Below are 6000 nucleotides of genomic sequence, written 5' to 3' on the forward strand. Positions count from 1 at the left end.
TTTGCTGAGCTAATTTCTAGCTTGAAGTCATCTAGTTTCACTTTCCAGCAACTGGGTGCCATAGCTCTTTTAGTTGGTTGGTTTTGTTTGCTTGTTTGATTTTTTTTGTTGTTGTTTAATTTTTTTTTGTAGATGAAAGGGCTCTTTTTTACCAAACAAACTTATCTGTCAATCTCAGATGTCTCTGAGATATCCCTGGTGCTGCACGAATAGAGCAGATGGCTCCAGTAAGAGCAACGCCTCAGGTTTGTATTGTTAATTCTTCCCACATGTCAAAAACACAGCTCAGCTGCAATGAAGGTGTGATACAGCCCCCCACCCCCTCCCTACACCCTTTTTACTTAGTCTCATCACCTTTCTCAGTGCTTCAAGTCACTTAGCCTCCTGGCATGGTAACAACAGCCTAAACAAATAAGTGGTTTTGCATCTCATTGTTTTAATTAAAAGCCCCACAAAAAAAAAATCCAAAACCACCCTCGGCCAACAAGAAGAGAGAGCATTCCCCTGGGGTTTGCATTTTTTAATACAATGGAAATAAATCTTATGTAATGTACCATAACACGACAAGGGAATGGCTTCTTAACAAATACTCATTTGAAGCTGTGCCCAGGCTCCGTGCATGCTAAGATCTATTTCTTGAAACAGTGTTCCAGCAAAACTGATTACTAATTCCAAAGCTCAAATTAAAATTAACAGAGCTTGAAGGCTGGGTCTGACACGCGCTCCCTCTCTTCTGACAGAGAACAAGAGTTTTTAGCATGTGTGTGTGCACGTTTAATTACGTTGTTTAACATATCGGGATTAAATTAGCAACCAGACTGAGGAAAATAACACACTTAACTACTATTCCCTTGCAGGAATATCTTCATCAGCACAGACACAGGAGTTCTACACGCACCCATGCCCCTCTGCAGGCTGCCCATGGGGACAGGACCTGGCTAGCAGTGCCCTGGCTGCTCCAGCACACTCTGATGACCACCTCTTTTGGAGCAGTATCCTGAATCCTGGCCACAGCTCTCCCATGTGGCTCTCACAGGTCTGTCAGCAACAGCAAAGGTCACAAAGTTCTTAATATTGACTGCTTGGTCTGGGAGCTTCTTACTCTTTCTGACCTCAAGAGCCAGAAAGGCTTTCAAGGGACAGAGTTATAATGGAATGGATATTGGAGATGTTGCCCTTGGACTGCTGCCTGCCACAAGATGCAAGGAGAGAGGGAGGGATTTTCAAACATTCACAAAATCTGCTTGATTGTCAAACTCTAAAGAAAACATAGAGACTTCTTACTAAGGAAAGAAATTATTATTCAGAAGGGCGTAAACATTCAGGACAGGCTAAACAAACATTTGTTTAGTCCTGGGATCTCCTTCAACACACGTACTTATCTGAAATGAAGAAGGGAATCACACCCAACTTTGCTGCTCTTTTTTGGTTCCTCTTCCTTCTCAGTAGAAGGACATCCATGTTGTCTGTCCCTGAGAAAGGGACAAACAGAAAAGGAGGAGGGAGAGAAGGTAAACAGAGGAAAACCTACAGAGAGAAGGATAAAAAGAGATCAAATGTTGTGGCTGGAAGGGATGTGAAGGAATGAGGAGTCTCCAAGCATAGCAGGGCAGAAAAATGGTGACTCCTGCAGAAATCCATGGGGGAATCCCAAGCAGCCATGATTCTCTGCATTGAACAGCTTAAAAGGCAGCAGTGAAGGTATGTCCTGTTTCCCTCCTGCTCTCATTCAGGAAAGATGTAAAGCCACAACTATAATCATCGGCAAATGCTACTGACAGCTAATCACACTTTACATAAAGATTTATGTCACAGTACAGGCATAATTTCCTTCAATGGCTTTGATATTTTTCACAGAGTAGAAAGTAGAAATAGGCAATTAGAAACCATGTGTGCTTCATAGCTGAACCTTCTCCTCTCCACTGATTTTCTCAAAACTTTTCCATTATATGTTGGCTTAGCTGAATTTCTGTACTTTAGAAAGAGCAACTAATATTCTCAAACACAACTAAGAGTACCAGAAGAGCTGAAAAGCCAGCAGCCCTTCTTCCCCTGTTTCCTCTCAAGCACTCCAAACTATCAAGCTACATTTCATCTCCCCATAACATTCAATATATACTACAGTAACGCCAGCACTCTTTCCTCTAAGACCCTGTCATTCACATACTTGAAGCATTGTAGAAACTTCAGGGACTCATTTCCAGAATTATCTCATAATGAAGGAAAGGGTGAGTTTATTATCCCTCCTAGCATTCAGAGGAAGAAAAAAATGAGACCAAACAACCTCCTGCAGAGACAGCGAGCAGAGGATGCAGTGGAGGGACCAGAATGTGGGCAACCCAAACCCCAGATGGACAACAGCTCCTTGTACACACACTTTGTGCAAAAGCCTTGAGTACCACAGAAAATCATAACCAAAGCCAGGCACTCTGGCAACCCTCCAGGAGATTACTTTCCCAGTGGCATCTTGCATGACCTTCTGCTCCAAACAGCCTGTGAAGTACTCCCTTCTGGCTATTTATTAAGTCAATTTTCTTCTCGTTTTGCATACACAGCATAGGACAGTTCCAGATACCTTTTTTCTACCTCATTTAACATCAGCCTACAGTAACTATAGAATCCTCCTCATCTTAGAATCTCTACTCCCACTTGATCCAATTACTTCTGACAACTTACCGTTTTACAAAGGAGGCTCCTTCTAGGATGGCAAATTCATATTTTCTTTCCCTCCAGGTAACATTAAGGATAGGGACTCTAATTTATTCAGTATCTCCAAGGCAAATCCTTCTCAATGTGTCTGTGGTGCTTTTTCAGCCCTATTACTTGTATTTCACCTGCTTCATCTTGTGCTAAATAAAACAGCAAAGGGATGTTTTTTTACCTGCAGTGCCTCGGGCGTAACTCCAGCCAACACCAACAGAGAGACACGGGCTGGCCCAATCCCTGCTCTCCTTCTCTGCTTTATAGGGAAGCTTTTGCCACGCCTTAAACAAACGTAATCAAGCTGAAGTTCAACAACCAATCTGGTGTGGGTGTAATAGTTTCATACAGAAATGAAGATACGCGTATATATATATTAAATATGCACACACACACACTTGTTAGCCATCCACAATGAACTGTCTGTCGACCTACGTTTGTGGAGAGCATCCTGTGGCCATCTGTGGTGTTATTCTCAGAGGAAAACAGTTTAATTTGCACCTCTCACCTGTTTTTCCCTTCCTCAAACCACCAGGAAATGCAGAAATCATTCTGGATCCAGGCACAGCCTGGCAGGACTCACCACAAGACAAGTTATCAGAGGTGCGTGTCATTCTTTCTGCAACAGTAAAATCAGCAGATATTTTTAGGCCAATGCCTGTTAGCATTTATGCTGGGCTCTTACTTAAATTCCACATCAGTTCACTTGGGCAGCTCATTTCCTCCAGGACTGCCTGAGGAAGTAGAACTTATCTTTTTATTTAGGAAGAGACTGACCTTCATTATGCGAAAACCCAAAGCCAAATAATTAAAGAGTATCTAGCAAAAATGTGGAAACATTTATTTTTGGGAGACCAAACTGAGACAGCCTAAAGAGGCCCAAAATTCAAGGCAATGTGGGCAGACCATTCTCAGGGACACATTCCCTGGCAGCAATCCTAACTGTATTCCTACAGCCTGCAAGCATGTATTTGAATAAAAGTCCTGGTGTACAGCTACCTGAACAAGGGACAGTGATGAAACCTTGCAATAGAGCAAAGCAAGAGCCCCCTGGGCTGTACGAGTTGCAGCACAGTGGGTGAAGGCAGGAGACCCTTCCCTTTTGCACAGTATTTTTGGGATGATATGTGCAGTTGCTATACCCAGTTTGGGGCTGCCCAGTGTAAGAGGAGCATTGAAAGTGCAGCAAGTCGAGCAAAAACACACCAGGATGGTCAGGGGGCTGGAGCACATGATGTACTCGAGAGAAGAGAGCAGAGAGTGTGGCTGCTCAGGCAGGAGAGACACCTAATTGCACTCTCCCACTATCCAAAAAGTTCCAGAGCACATGGATCAGGCTGTTCTTGAAGGTGCACAGCAGATGGGTAGAGGCAACAGGCACACTGAGCAGCAAGAAAAATTACACGTGGCTGGAGATAAAAAAAGATCTCCAGAGTGGCTAAGCCCAGAAACAGGTGCCCAGAGAGATATTGGAGATATTCACATGGACAAGGACATAAGCAGCAACACCTAATTCAGAAGTTAACCTACTTTGAGCTGGAGTGGGACTCAAAGACCCAAGAAATTACCCTCTCTTTCTCAAGTTACCACAGCTTGTTCATGAAAAGTTACTCTGCAGTGAATGTTCATGAAGTTCACCTTGGGGATTAACAGAAAAATGTATAAATCCATAGCTCTTTTACTTATCCACAGTAATCCTACAATCACCTGGGCTCAGGAATTTCCCCAAAACTTTCTGTTTGTTCTGCAGTCTCTTTAAGCTGGGATGTCAACAGTTCACATAGCAGCTGGTTCCTAGGAGCTATGGGAGATGAAAACATGAAAGCGCTCATGAAAAAGACAGTTCATCTTCTTCATCAGTGTTTACTATAGCTCTGTGGGTCTGAAAGCTGGGTACTGCACTCTGCCTGCTCGTATTTAAGGGCTTTCATTTCCTCATGAGCTCCCAGCATTTAGCAAACTCTAATAGAAAATGCATCCATGTAAATTAGAGCAAAATCTGTCTCAGAGGGCAAAACAGGTGCAGTTTTCCTTTAAGAGCTGTTTTCCATAACCACTACATAAATAAAAGCTGATTGCAGCAGAAGCAGGGAGCGAAGATTTCCTTCATTGCAGCGAAGGAGCTGTGAGGTGATAAATGCCATAGCTGCTGGCTCCTCTGACAGCAGGCACGCTGTTCATCGCCTCTTCTCCGGGGAAGCGGCAGGTATATCCCCCTCCAGGTGTGGGGATTCATTGTCTGGAACTGATATCTCTGCTTAAATGCTGGATTAACATGATTTAAGAAATATTCATTGCAAAGTTGATTAGAAAGCCCCATCACCAACCTGGCAGGAGATTTCAGTTATTGCAGCATGAGCCCATTTTGAGACTGTCAGCTTTTCTGCAGAAGGCTGTACTGATGTGTCCATTTTTGCAGTGGCTCCAGAGAAGGAAGCCCAGAAGGCTGAGGGATTTATTTGCAGTAATAAGTCTTGGGATTATTTGCTATCATAAGTATCTGTGGAAACCTGCAAGGAAAAAAAACAAAACAAAAGAAAACAAAACAAACCCCAAAAAAGCAACCAAAAAAACCCACAAACAAAAAAACCCCACCAAAACAAACAAAAACAAGCAAAACCAAAAACAAACAAACAAAAACAAACCCCAGAAGGATTTGAGTAAAGTGTACAGGGCTGTACATTGGGAGAACAGGGGGATTTTCTTCCAGTGGTACCCTGTGAGATTGTGACAAATGCCAACAATTCGCCTGACTTAAAGGTTGCTTTTGCAGAGCAGGGACATGAATCCATCTAAGGGTAGATGTGCAGTTTAACCTACTCATGAACAAAAGATGCTGAAGGATCACTGAAAAATCAAAACCACTTCTGCTCTGTAAGGCACTGCCTCAGGGCTGGTAAAGCCCAAATAAAAGGACCAACAGCTTCCTCTTTCACGGGGTACTGGCACCAGGGGGCAAATACCAACCAGTGCTGTTGAACCCAGGTTTTCTGTGAAACCCACATGGCTTGTGAGGTCTCAGCTGGCACCGCAGATTTTTGACATCACAGATTTTTGGAATTTAGTCAATCTTTATTCCTCGCTACCCTGGGAAAAAAATACACAAAAAAATTTTGCACAACAGGGGCTCTTTAAAAAAAGATTTTAAACTAAACACTTATATCTCCTCTTTACCCGGCTTTCCTGAGGGTAGACTGTTGTTCTGGATGGATGTCATGGTCTAATAGCAGCTGTCAGCTAGCTCACTCCTCCACCACCAGATCAGTAAGAGAACTGGAAGAGTAAAAGGGAAAAAACCCA

At 43.2% G+C, this 6000-nt stretch overlaps 1 protein-coding gene across 2 annotated transcripts in view; it reads right to left on the minus strand.

Moving 5' to 3' along the window:
* Positions 1–2961, minus strand: part of CAPN13 (calpain 13) — a 49511-nt gene extending 46550 nt beyond the window's left edge. Inside the window, exon 1 of one of the 2 annotated variants that reach the window (XM_072927471.1) lies at positions 2882–2961. The gene's annotated coding sequence lies outside the window, so the exon portion shown is untranslated. Of the gene's footprint in view, positions 1–2676 lie in introns of both variants that reach the window. The other variant, XM_072927470.1, reaches the window with a different exon arrangement.
* Between the last annotated feature and the right edge of the window lie 3039 nt (positions 2962–6000).

The sequence above is a fragment of the Taeniopygia guttata genome, chromosome 3 (genome assembly GCF_048771995.1).
Source record: "Taeniopygia guttata chromosome 3, bTaeGut7.mat, whole genome shotgun sequence".
Classification (NCBI taxonomy): domain Eukaryota; kingdom Metazoa; phylum Chordata; class Aves; order Passeriformes; family Estrildidae; genus Taeniopygia; species Taeniopygia guttata.